Source organism: Hirundo rustica, chromosome 4, assembly GCF_015227805.2.
Source record: "Hirundo rustica isolate bHirRus1 chromosome 4, bHirRus1.pri.v3, whole genome shotgun sequence".
Taxonomy (NCBI): Eukaryota; Metazoa; Chordata; class Aves; order Passeriformes; family Hirundinidae; genus Hirundo; species Hirundo rustica.
In genome coordinates, this window is record NC_053453.1 from 20,172,772 (window position 1) to 20,186,514 (window position 13,743).

At 41.8% G+C, this 13,743-nt stretch overlaps 1 protein-coding gene across 7 annotated transcripts in view; it reads right to left on the bottom strand.

The window, feature by feature from the left end:
* PLXNB2 (plexin B2) overlaps positions 1 to 13,743 on the bottom strand; it is a 255,615-nt gene that overhangs the window by 202,632 nt on the left and 39,240 nt on the right. For 2 of the 7 annotated variants that reach the window (XM_058420202.1, XM_040061704.1), the window contains exon 1: positions 10,064 to 10,137. The exons of the other annotated variants lie outside the window; for them this stretch is intronic. The gene's annotated coding sequence lies outside the window, so the exon portion shown is untranslated. Of the gene's footprint in view, positions 1 to 10,063; positions 10,138 to 13,743 lie in introns of those variants that run through there. 7 annotated transcript variants of the gene reach the window in all.

Genomic DNA, 13,743 nt, shown 5'->3' on the forward strand with positions numbered 1-13,743 from the left:
AGGCAATGGATCCTTGATCCTAAATGCAAAAGGGAAAAGTGCAGGTAGGAGTGCATAATTCCTGCCAATACATGTCTGGCTGCAGGATGACTGGTATCTCAGGCAGAGATATGGCTTTTATGACCATGGAACTCTCTTGAGCAATACAAACTATGAGAGAGATCCACCTAAGAAAACAGAACAATGGAGAAGTGTTGCCCTTTACATGAAAGGAACACTCAAATGTGTGGAGCTCATTTATGGGATGGACAATTGCCTGGGTGAATGTTTGTGGGTTGGCATTAAAAGAGAGACCAAAGAGGGTGGCACTGTGATGGAAGGTTATTGCAGACCACACAGTGAAGAAGTTGATGCAGTCTTCTGTAAACAACTCTAGGAAGCCTCCAGACCACAGACCTTAGTTCTCAAGGGAGATTTCAACCTCTCTGAACTCAAAGAGGGAAAGGCAGACTAAAACAGATTTCTGGAAGATGGCGGGAACAACTTGTTAACACAAATGCTAGATGGGCCACAAGGGATGACACTCTCATGGTGGTTCTTAAGGTTGCTGTGGTATGTCTTAGTGAGATGAATTAGTATCCAGTAATATGCATATATATATATGTATATATATCAAATATATACATACAGACATGGTTAGATCTACAACACTACATTTCGCATACACACGACTTGCTTCTTGCCTTCAAATAAGGCATATAATTCCATGTGTATTCCAGAAATGTGGTTTAAATCATATGCACAGGTTCACACAGGGAGTAAGAGATTCTTAAACTGAGTGTAAAATCCAGGCACTTTCTTTTTAAAAAAGCTGCCATCTTATCTTCCAATTATCTATTCCAAAGCAAACAAATCAGACCATGTCACACAGCAAAAGGAAAACCTCTTTTCAATATTTAATCACATAACTTCAGTATGGAATACAACTAGCAAAACGATACCCTTTCCAAAGGCTCGACACCAGTCATTAGTGCAAGCATTACTTTAAAATAAGGTCACAAACAGCAAACAAACAGCATCCTTTGTAACATATTGAGCCCTCATTGTTAGAAAACACAGCTGTTAAGCATTACCTGAAGTAATTTAGCTATGGAACTCAAGCAGTTTAAATTAACCAAGTCCTCAAATAGACTTGCACACCCTCTAATCATGACATGGAGTATCAGAGGGTTCTCAGGGCTGGTAATCTACATAATTTCCCACTTGTAGTCAAGAAACCCAGACCTTATTTGAAGTAGTTTTTATTATTATTGGCATTTCTTTAAAAGAACACCTTTCTGCCAACAGGCATTAGAAAACCCTAGCTAATGTTTTCACGTGTAAAGCCAAATAACACATGTTCATTGGACAGCAACTGCCTCTCTTTTGAGGTATCTTCACAAACTAGAGTGACTTGCCTCTGGAGAACAAGGATGAAACAGATCCAAAATACACAACCATGTGCAGCGTCAGCAGTTACCTGGTGGGAACAACGCAGACCCTGCAATGGGAGCCTTGTAAACTGGCTGTTCAGGCAATGCACCTGCAACAGCTGTGCCACACTGCCAGAAACCATCCACTACACTCTCTGCAGGCCTGCTACCTCTTGCTTTTATGTGGTTCCCAAGAAAAGCCAGCATGTTATCAGGAGATTTAATTTCACTGTAGTGGTGTCCAGGTTTGAAACTTTGATGGTGTCAAAAGGCAACAAGAGATTGGATGAAAGAAAGACAACGCTGGGACAGACAAGGCCATTTCCCACTCTGGGAAGGCCATTTCTCAACACAGATTTCAAATACTGGAATTCTATGGATATTATTGAATACACATCAGACTGAACTACATGAGTTCTACTACCTAAAACTCCGTCCAAGAGCCAGCCACTGGATGACAGCAGGTCTCATTCCAAATCATCTTTTGTGGGGACCAAACCTATGCTGATCTCAACTTCAAAGACTATACATTACTTTGAAGAAAATGAAGGTCCTGAGAAAATACCAAAATTCAGCCTTCTGAATTGTTTCTCCAAAATGAAGGGATTTATTGGCTAACTATAATGCAAGAGACGAAGTAGATCTGAGAACATCCAGCAGAACATACCAGAACTAAATTAATTATGGATTTACTTGGGAGAGAGAGAAAAGACTTGAAGAGCTCATTTTCACTTGAGCTAATCGGGACACATGTGGATTGCAGTGGGCATCCATTTTGGTCATGTTGGGAGAGCACCAGTCAAAGTCCCACCACATTCTTGGTAAATACCACTGTGAACCAAGGAAGGAACAAACCTGCAGTTTCACTTGTTCAATGGTTTTTTGTTATTGTTGCTGAATCTAAAGATGGGCTCCAAGGAAAATGAAGACTTGAATGATTTTTTTTTTTTTTTTCCCAAAATAGATAGACACCTTTGAAAGCAAGAGAGGCAAATTACAGCTAGGGACCACAGGGAAACTCAGCTCCTTCAGCACTAAAGGGAACAGTGCATCTTCATGCAATGAAACAGATTTCATCAGTCAGTTTTGGAGGAGAGCACAGTTATCTCTTACACCATGGCACTGAGAGGACAGGCAGCAGAGCTTTACAGCCTTACTCCGTGGAAGGGATCCTCTGAACACAGTGCTGACTGGAGGCATTTTCAGTTCTTCCTCCTCTTCCACAGGGATTAGTTCCCACACCTTCCACACCTCTGCTGGAAGTGACCACTCATGCCATGGCAGTTTTTTTGTAGTACTCCAGAGATGCTAGAGCAAAGGCATACAGACATCTTAACAGAGGAGGCTGAAGATTCCCAGCAAGGTCCTGGCAGCACTCTCTGCTTACAGAGCTGATATGTCCTTGCTCCACAGCCCATCATCAGCTGTGCTGCATGGAAGCAACTCGACTCATGAAAAGGCTGCCAAAAGCAGGGGGAGAAAAGCCCAGACTGGATCAGTTCTGTGAAAAACTATTAAAAGAGTGCAAAAGAAGGATCTGTGTCTGTATGGTTTTGTCTCACACGCATAGAGAAACAGACACAGGACAAAAATTTTGTCCCCAAAAAAACCAGTTTGAGATGCTGGCGAACTTCACTGGGGACAGAGGAGAAGTCCGAAAAGCTGAAATTTCTCCCTCTGGTTTTGCTGAGAAGGATACAGAAAGTTGTCAAATTCCTCATTCTGCAAGTACCACCACACAGTGGTCTTCCAGCTCACAATGTTTCATGAATCACAGAATCTTTAAGGTTAGGAAAAACCTGTACAGTCACCAAATATAACCATTAACCCAGCACCACCATGTCCACCACTAAACTGCATAGCCAAGTGCAACATCTACATGCCTTTTGAAAACTTCCAGGGATGGTGATTTCCTTGGGCAGTCTGTTGCAAGACCTGATCACACTTGCAGTAAATATTATTCCCAATATCCAATCTAAACGTTCACTGGTGGAATTTGAGGTAATTTCCTCTCATCCTGCCACTTGTTACCTGGCAGAAGAGACTGACAATCTAGTGAATTACCTCCTCCTCTGAATCCATATTCATGCATGCCCGTACCACGCCAGAAGAGCACCCTAGTCTAACTAGACTATAAGACCAACAGATTCTTTTACACCTTTACCCTGATATAATTCTCTGTTGATGACTGCATTTGTTACCTTGGGGTTCTCCAGAAAGCATCAGTTGGATGTTCTGTGGATCAGCTTCTCAAGTTTTGTTTTCAGACACAAGCACATGCTTGCTGTGCTCCACCCACCAAGGTCTAAACTGAGATGAGCTCAGTGTTCATCTTCTCTAAAATAATGTGTTCTCTGAACATTCAGAGAGCAAATTATTGCCACCAGCTGTGGCAAATCTTCCTGAATCTTGTAACCACATACCAGAGCTAAGAATGCACACAATAACACAACCCTCAGTTTGAAGTACACACTCCCTTGACTATGACCCAACTTATTCAAGCACAGACCAGGAGAAAAGATTTGCCATAAAGAAAGTCATAAGAACTAGTCACAACTTGTAGCCAGACACCATCTCCCAGCTTCAGTTCCACCAGCTGGAGCAGTGACTGTCCTCAGCACAGTGCTTTTCCAGACTCCTGTGGCTATTACCAACTTTCAAATCTTCCAGCAGAGCCATTTAGATGATACTCCCTCCCTTGCCTGTATCTGCCAAAACAGGTGTGTGAACACCTATTATTCAAACTATCCCTGCGAATTCTGACCGGCTGGCAGAGTTGCCAGAAGAGGAGCTGTGATCTGCCCAACAGCTCTTGATGTCAGCTCTTGTGTCTCTGGAGGATGAGAGAAGAATAAAAGCAAAACTAGATGTTCACCTCCATGACCAAAGGGGAGCACTTCTCACCATCAGCTACAGAATGCTGGCAGCACAAGATGTGTTATATCTTCAAGCAGTAATGGAAGGGAACAATTGCAAAATGAAGTGCAGGAAAGACCTGAATTGACTGTGTGTTCTGACAGAGCAACGGAGACATGACACCTTCACTAGGGCAGCATGAGGAGGCTGTGGAAGAACTTAACCTTGTACCAGCTTCCTCAGGTAGACCACAAATATATGAGTGGTTGTGAACCTACCCTTTCTAATTGACAGAGTTGGGGGGGGAAAGCACTGTGGAGAAGGGACAGGGTAGATGAAAAAATAGAATTTATTAATTAGAAAAAAAGAATAGAAGCTGAGTAGTCCTGTATATTTGTAGTCCTGTCATAAACAACTTTCCCTCCAAATCCAACCAAACTGCTTCTGGGCCAATCCTGTTCTCTCTCCAAACACTTGTGTTTCTTAAAGCAATGCCACTAGCCCCCTAAAAGAGGAAAAACTGCTGGTGCCAAAACCATGTAAGTAGGAGAGTGGCAAGGAAGCGATTAAAAACAGAACAAGTGTATGCACTGGGGGAGAAAGCGTTCACTGCTTACAGCCTGGAGAAGGTCATAAGGGACAGTGGCACATAACCAAAGAAATGATAAATGGATTTGGCATCTGCATTAACTTCTTCTTGGTAAAATCCCATGAAAGTTTTGCTGGCTTTTATTACCATATGTGCACAAATCCAAAACACACATGCTGTGTTGATTTAATCCACAACTATAGTGCTTTTATCTGTCCATTTCTGCTCAGTTGTGAGGCCTCATTGCTTCCTCTTTTTTTCCTGCAGAATTAAAAGCCTTCTTCCTTTCTTGCAAGCAAAACTCTTCCTGAAAAATAATTTCATTTACCCAGAAATGGTTCCCAGCCTTTACTCTTGGTGAGCAGAAAGCAGTAAGTTCTGTGAAGGATTCAGACTGAGTGAGAGAGTTTTGGGGAGAGAGCATTGCAGTGCTTAGGCTCGTTTCTCACACACCATTACAATGGTTGTTCCACACGGCATGATGAGTATGTGCAGGGCTCCTCTGCTTCCCTACTCTGTGGTTGAAGTTTCTAAATGGATGACTATAACTATAAATGTATAATGGGTTTGAAAAATAATCTTATCCAGGGCAAACGGAAAACAAAAATCATCAACTTTGGAAAATGAAGGGTTCTGCTAAAAATAACTGTGGTACTTCTGGTTTTGCCAAAACTAGTATTTTCAAATAAGCTGGGGACTAATCTATCTCAGTGGCCACTTCCTGAGCTTGAAGACAGATAGAAAGTCTCCTTCTCCTTACAATCAAAAACCAGCAGAATGAAATTACTAAGTGCAGACAACTTAACGGCTCCATGATAAGCTTACTAATGGCACTGACAAGACAGGAAGGAATCACACCAAATATAGACTCCTGTTCTTTGGAGGACCCATAAAGAACAGCTGAGAAATGGAAGGAGGCAACTGGAGAGGCAGAAGGACTGGAAAAGACTGAAGAGGGGACCAGAGTAGCAAAGACTCTTTCTGAAGCCTCAGGGGAAGTACTAGAGGGATGGGGAACTTAAAACTCCTTAACTGTTAGGAGATTATAGCCACAGAAGAAGCAATAGTTTTCCCCTCTGAGTGTTTGGAGTACGAGGGAATAATAAAATGTTTAGACATCTACTGGCAAGGCAAAATTCATAGTGAATAGGCAGCATTTAGTCCTCAGACATGGGCCAGGAATGATGGCACAGCATTACCTCCCCAAACATCTGCTTCCTGGGAGAGTCGGTGGTGTGCCATCCAGATTCCTCAGAGGGTGGAAAATTGCTGCTTTCTTCCTTCTTTTCTGTTTTTTATTTCACTCTATAGTTTTGTCAAACTCAGAAACTACCAAAACCCCAAGTATTTTCAAAATGGAACTCAGAAGCTTAAGAAAAACAGAGGAAAGGTTCGGTCTCCATGGCTCAACTGTTATGCCAAAAGTGCATTTTAGCCAATTCTTAAAAAATTACTAGTTCCAGAAGGGTGTCAAAAATGAAACCTCGTAGCTTGATAGTTGAAGTATGACAGTTTGACTATTAATGCAACAGAAAAAAATAGCTCCCTCAAAGCATCTGTTCCATAGGTCACATGAAAAGAAAGAGCAAAGACTGTTTTTTATAACTAGTATTTGGTAGCAAATGTTAAAAAGTCAAATGCCTAATTATCTTATTTGAAGAGAGTTACAGCTGGTATGTCTTAGTGAAGATAAACATCCAGAGTCTATCCTTGCTGTTTGAGAGTTGATCTTTTTTATCCACAGGCTTTTCTGAAATTAGCCATTACCTTACTCAGCAGCAAAAAAGGAAGCTACTGCTAAGTATCAAGTAATTAATTCTTAAGTTCAAAGAAAGGTAATATTAAATATGCTTATCTATATATTTTTCTGAATTACATATGCATGGAAAGGATAGAAATTGTGATGAAGCTGTGGGGGGAAGGCAAGGCAAGGCAAGGCAAGGCAAGGCAAGGGTGCAAGATTCCTCTATTTTAGAGCATTTTTTTTTCAGAAAAATGTTAACACAAATTTAAAAAAAAAAAAAAAAAAAAAAAAAAAAAAAAAAAAAAAAAAAAGAAAAAAGAAAAAAAAGGCCTGCTAGTAAGATGAGCTGTCTTATTCTATTTTCTGGAGAAGAGAATAAATGAGCATTTTAAAACAGAAGAATTTGTAGACACAGATTGTGTTTTCCACATCAACTGCAATTTTTCCTTTTGTAATTTATACTGTAATTTGAAAATGCCAATTGAAGGGTTATGCAAGCTTCTGTTGTGCAAAAAAAACCAACCAAAAACTGGAAGGTGCTTCCACATTTCTCTCTAAATTAAGATGAAGCAGAGAGATGAAAAATATTCTAATTAATGGAATTTCTAAAAAGCCTTCTTTTCAATGAAATTGTACAGTGGCTTCCTTCTGTGATCAGCTTTATATTCCTGATCAAATATCTCAGCTTGTTTTTTCCTACTGATCAAAACCACACAGGTCCCCCACGTTCATGCACTAATCTTTCAGATGCCAGTCTTCAGTGCCCATATCAAAGTTGTTAGCACGAGCAGGTCCTGTGCACTACATGGCTCGTGGCTTTTGAAGATGGCTGAGTGAATCTCACCCATTCATGGTGTTCCTCCTGGAGGTTATACATGCCTCTCTTACGGGAATGCTAGAATATACTCCATGATTTCCTGTAATGTCCACCCCAAGTAGGCAGCAGTAGGGACCCCAGTGGTAAAGGGCCCCCCTTACCCCCTCATGCCACAAGCCAGGATCTTGCACATCTGCACTCTGAGCCAAGCAGAGGGCCCTGCCTGCCTTGTTTCCCTCGCTCTTTACACCATCTCTCCTTCTTTCTGCGGAAGGCTGTCGCAGTTTGGTTCACATCCGTGCTTTGTGGCTCCTGCTGGAAAGCACAGGGCCAGTGAAGAGTGTAATGCAACTGGTAGTGTGAGCAGCTGCTTCCTACCACGTGCCTGCCAGCAGATATAGGTGAGGAAGCCAAGGATGTGTGTGTATAGAGGCACATATGTTACCACTCTCCTTCCTATTGTCCTCCCTGGCCAGCTAGGTCAGAAGTCAGCAGCAGGGCTGCCAGCAGGGTTTGAATGGGGTGCAGCAGGATCGAGGGCTTGGGGCCAAGGGATCTGCAAGAGGCAGCATTTCCTGGCTCCCATGGGGTTTGCCTAGAGACAAGGCATGATGGCCCCCACCAGCACGATGTCTCTTCAAGGGACAAGATTTCTCAACTCTTGAGTTTACAGGCATAGCCTTTATGGGTCAGCCTCTCATTTGAGAAAGCAAAACCTGGCATAGCCCTCTGAAGAGACTGCCAACCTACAGCTGCTAATTTATGAATTAGTAATTCATAAATGTAGAGCTTTGGGGAGGTCTCTTTGTCAGAAAAGCAGCACAGACTGACCCTTTCTGACAAGCAGAAGCAGTACAGCAGGGAGTTAGATGGGTTATGAGATACGCTCATAAGTGGTCTCCAACACTCATATGTGTGGGTTTTAAGGTGGTCTTTTTTTTTTTTTTTTTTTCTTTCCCTCCAGTGATTCAGAGGCACCATTCAGTTGCCTGACCTGCTAGACTTAGGACTACTGCAGCACCTCATGAATATCAATCCTCTCCCACTCTATTCAGCTTCATAAAATGAACATCAAAGGCTCTCCTGAAGTGCTTGGGAGGGAAAGTTAACATTTACTGTGTATTAAATGTGAACTGGATACACTTCAGTTCACCTTTGCTTTTACATACAAGTCAGAAGGTTGAATCATACTGGGACAGGACTGACCTCCTCAGGTTTTGCTCAAGTTATTGAAGTTGTCTAGTTATTCCTTTTAAGACAGACTCTTAAGAGCCTGGCAGACAAGGCTGCAGGGCAGCCTCAATGTTTCTGAAAATCTCATTAGGCATCTAGCTGTAATCTGAACCCACAGCCTTAGCAAATATTTGACCTTTCATTACTAGACCCATGGTCTGCAGAGGAGATGTTATTGTGAGAGGTCTGTCCTGTCTCCTGTGAACATTCTCAAACAGCTACATTACACATACTGAGGTACTGAGAAACTCCTGCACTGCAAGGAAGAGTAGACAACATATAAGATTTAAAGAGAGCTCCTTTCAGCTTCTAGTACCTGGGATAAGATATGCATTCTGGGTTCAGAAAAAAATTGGACAGTTCCTGAAGTTTAGACCCCTTTATTCAGAATTAACTGCATGTGTCTGTACACAACTGAGACATCTTCTGCACAGCCAGTTCCTCTGCCAGCAGCTGACTAAGCCTCATGGATGGAGGGAAGGAAGAGCGAAAGAAGCAGACTGGATTTTTGCCTTGTCTTCCAGACCTTCCTAAGACTGAAAATCTAACTTGCAGAGAATGAGTCTCCTTACAAAAACATTTTTAAGGCAGGGTACAGCAAATGCTAGTCCTCAGCCCTGCAGCAGCAGCTTCTGCTAGGGCAGATGTAAGGATCATAAAACCAAGGGAGGGAAGAAAAGTAAATAAAAATCTTGATTCCTTACATTCTTGATTCCTACAAGGCAGTGTAAGAGCACAACAGGATTCTGAACCTCATATCTGTATTTTTCGTGCTAAAGTCAAATAAATCTCTGTAGACACTGACTCCTTAACACTCAGGACAGATTATAAGCACGACTTGCTCATCACTGGCACAACCCCCCAACTTTTAACAGTCAGTTTATTTAAAACCTGCAAGCTAGATTTGAGCTTCTGCACAGAGAGGTCTAGTATGCCAAGTTGCAACCCAAAGTGACTCTTACTACCAGACTATAAACCCCAGAAAATAGGGCTAAGAGTTCATTATGAAGCTGGTGACAGACTCCTAATTATAGTGGTGCTATCAAGCATGATAAAGGCTGGTTGGTTTTATTATAGCCTCATCCAAAGACTTGTTGGATGCTGGATTAGCTCTTCTTTTCACTCCTGTTGAACTGCCATATGTTTCTTTTTCTTCTTTATGTAGCATTTGGCAGGAGTTATTTGTCAGCATTTAGAAAAAGAAAACATGTCTCCAGAAACTTCATTTCTAGTTGTTTCCATGCAAAGTTTCTTATTTTACCTGTTAAAACCTTAGAAGTTGCATTTTCATTTCTAAAGCAAAACTGGATAAGAAAATGTTACTATTAAAACATGAAATATAGACAGTCTTAAACTGTTCTGATCACAATACTGCAGTATAACATCTCAGTATACTTTAAAGAAGTAGATACCTCCATAAAAAGCTGTCTCTTTCTCCCTCCCCTTCCACATCAATTCTGCCCGATTTCATATCCACTTCAAATATCTGCAAGTAAATCAGAGCAAAAATGCAGCATTTTACTAAGAGATCTGATTATTTATTCATCAGTACCACCTACCAGCATTGTTGCAAAGATCCAAGTTACACAGAACAAGTCAAAGGAATAAAAACAATATTAATGCAAGGGCTTTTAAAAAAGCCTCTTGTTCGGCAGCTGTAAACTCACTGAACATCACAAACTTAGCTAATACACCATAGGAGAAAGGATTTAATTGCTTCTAATCCCAGAAAACAGAGAGTTGGGAAGAACTAAGCAGCACCTGTATGGAGACAAACCTGGAAGCCAGAACAGTACTGTTGCTGGACAGAAAAGAGAGCTCCAACAGTAATTTCTTGACTTCATAGACTTTGGAGAAAAACTGAAGCAATGGCAGAGTTCACAGAGGTTGCCAGAGGAGAGGCAGATTGTTTCACCTGTGTATCAAAACATGCTCAGAAAAGGTGGGGTAGGTGGCACCATCAGCTTCAAATATGGAGCAGAATTCAGCAACAGATAAGGATTTTACTGCCCCATGTCATTTGAATCAGACACACTTAGAGCATCACTTCTCACTGCCCTTCCTACCCTCCCTTAGCTTCCTCTTCAGTAAGAGCGCTTCTGCTATGGCAAACAAAGTATTCTTCTGTAGGCATCTCCTGTGAGTGACATACTCCCCAAACAAATTTCATGGGCTCATCTCCAGACAGAAAGAAACAGAGTTTATTTCAGAGTGAAAAAACAAAATGGCCTTGAAAGGCCACAAAAAGTGACCTAGGGGCAAGATAATGAGAACTAATTGACCACTTGTGAGAAAAGGAAGGTCACTTGTCACAGTTGCTATTCAGCACTGCTGAGTGGTTTTATTGATGGGTCATTAAAGGATTCTCATCCACCTTCAGTCTCAAAGTGGTTTTATAAAACAGACTATCAGAAAAAAAAAACCAGCAAAAAACCCCAAAAAACCCCACAAATAAAATTGCCTTAGGTTTAAAGTATCTTAGCGTGATATCATTGTGCATAATGAAGGTATGAATTTTAATTGAATTTTATTTTTAAATTTAAGAGCAGTCTTCCTGCAGTCATGCCTCATCACCAGCTGAAAGTTCATGTCTTTGGATAGCTGAACCCCACCATAATCCAGTTTCCCTGGAAATAAATAGTATAATTGATTTCATGACTCTCTGAGCCCTCTGGTGTAGGCTTTGGGCTGCCCCATCATTTGCAGGTGTAGATATGTAGTAGATAAAGATTAATGCTTGTGTGCCAACCCAGAGATGCTGAGCCTGCCAATTTTAGGAGCTCTGCAAAACAAGCCATGAGATGCTCCCACAATTTTGATGTAAGTAGACCAATAGAAAACTGAATGAATAAGGCCATTTTGACGGCAAAGCCATAGCTACTGTAAGCAGTGGACTGGCAGCATAGTTAAAAGCAGACAAATTTCCTTGTTTTGCCTTTAGACACTGGCAGCAGTGCTGTACAGAGGGACTGAAATTTCACCAGCACCTGCAGTAACATGCAGGCATGAGTAGCACCCAGCTTCAACAGTGTCTTTATAGAATACCAAAGAATAACTAAAGAGCTACATGTTACCAGTGAAACACCTACAGTGAACACGAGCAAAAGTAATTTCACTGTTGATTGCCTGTAGTGTTCTATGATAAATAATCTGATTTCTGCCATTATATCTGGAAAAAACCAAAATTAATAAATTTGATTTTTGGCTTGCATTTTGTAGCTTAACAGACGGCAGTTACAAGGAATGTAGCTAATTGCTATTGTGAACAGTGAATAGGTGCATACACATCCATCACCTACAAGGATTTCTGCATATATTATATATACCTTAAAGATCCCCAAAGCACTCAAAAATTGTCTTGCAGACACTATCGCATTCTACCCATTTATACCTTTCATCCCCCTCCTTTGTATGGCCCAGGCTCAGTCAAGAGCCATAGGGAAGCTGGGCACTGCACGTCCCCAAGGTCCGTGCACAGACCCAGGCTCCTGGGGCTGGGTAGGGATCAGTTTCCCCTCTCTGAAGACCAGACTTGCACAGCCTGCAGGCATCACCTCTATGGGAAAATTAGCTGCCCTTGAATTAAAGACCTGCTAGCCGGTGTTAACTGAAATGTTTTGAGAACGTGCACGTCAACCCGTTTTGGTCAATATTCACAGAAAAGGCACAAGCATCTGTGACAGCAACTCCCCTCTGTTGCCAAATCGTGCCTCTGAGCCGTTAAAAGAAAAGGTCGCATAAATTTAACAGGACTAACAAGGTATTTTCTCAGTCCTCTTTCTTGGAAACAGCTGAGTTGCTCTGGCTAAATGCTGTTTTTTCTTTTTAAACAATAATAACAGAATATTCAGCAAGAAGCAGATACTAAGTTAAAGAAATCTCAATGCAAGCTGTTAAAAATTGGCAAACTTGTAAGTGGCTGAAAATAGAGTCTTATAATGGGAAGTGTCAAACAACCTTGATAATAGGCAGCATTACCAGTCTGCTCTGTAATTCAAAATTATGTTTTATTATAGTGTTAAATATGCCTAAGCTCCATTTACCAGTTCCACCACTGCCAGCCCAAGAGCAGCTGCTGGCCGATGGCAAATTAACAAGTTGCAGCTTTCCTGGTGTAGACAAGAGAGTAGCTGTTTCTGGCTTTCAGCAGTTGGAGCAGGCTCATCCCAGTGGTTTTTACAGAGCTGAATATGTTGGCATAAGGCCATTAACACATATCTCAGGTGGCTCCCTGCAGTAACAAGGTGGCCTGAACATATGAGAAGTAAGATCAAGTCATGTTTTTCCAGAAGCTGGTGTAAACGTAGTCAGCAGGTGATCTTGAAGGAAGTACTACGAAGTACACACATTCCAGAGATTTTGCTGTTTTGGAAAACAAATTAAAACTCCAGTTGACACTCAGAAAGCCCAGGGCTTTACTGTATCCCAGGATGAGATTTATACAGTCAAGTTCAGAAAGGAGTCTGGGGACATTTCTTCTGAGACAAGGTAAAAAGTGGTTTGCTTCTCTATGTCCTTCAGGAGAACTAATGGCCATTACAGAGCCAAACCTTGAAGACCATAAATCTTTTTTCTGAAGAAGATGAGCCACATGAGTTCCCAGCCTAAAAGACTGCCACTTTTCAAAAATTCAGAAGTTTTTAACAGTCTTCAAGAAGCTCTTCAGATAAATCATGCCAAAGGGCCCTTTTTCAAAGTGCCAGAATCTCATGACACCAAGCAACCTTTCACCACCCAGGACCAGTCAGTCTGTAAGAAAGGCTGCCAGTCCTAAGACAGTCTAAAATTGAAACTGCAGCTCACATTGTTCCTATGGAATAAAAACAGGAGGGGATAGATATGACACCCTTCCTAGGCTGCATGCCCTGGGGAAGCCAGATTTTGGCCATCACAAGAAGCCTGGAAGTGAACCACTACCTTGGGTGTGCCAGAGAGCAGCCAGTGCCAGAGGTACAGAGGATCATGCTTCACATGAGGATAGATCAGGAGAGCATGAAAGATAAGTAGTTGCCTGTCAGCACTGGGCTGGGCACCCACTGGCATCTCTCCCAGACAAGTCACAGCAGGGAGCTGAGGCGGTTGCTGGCACAGC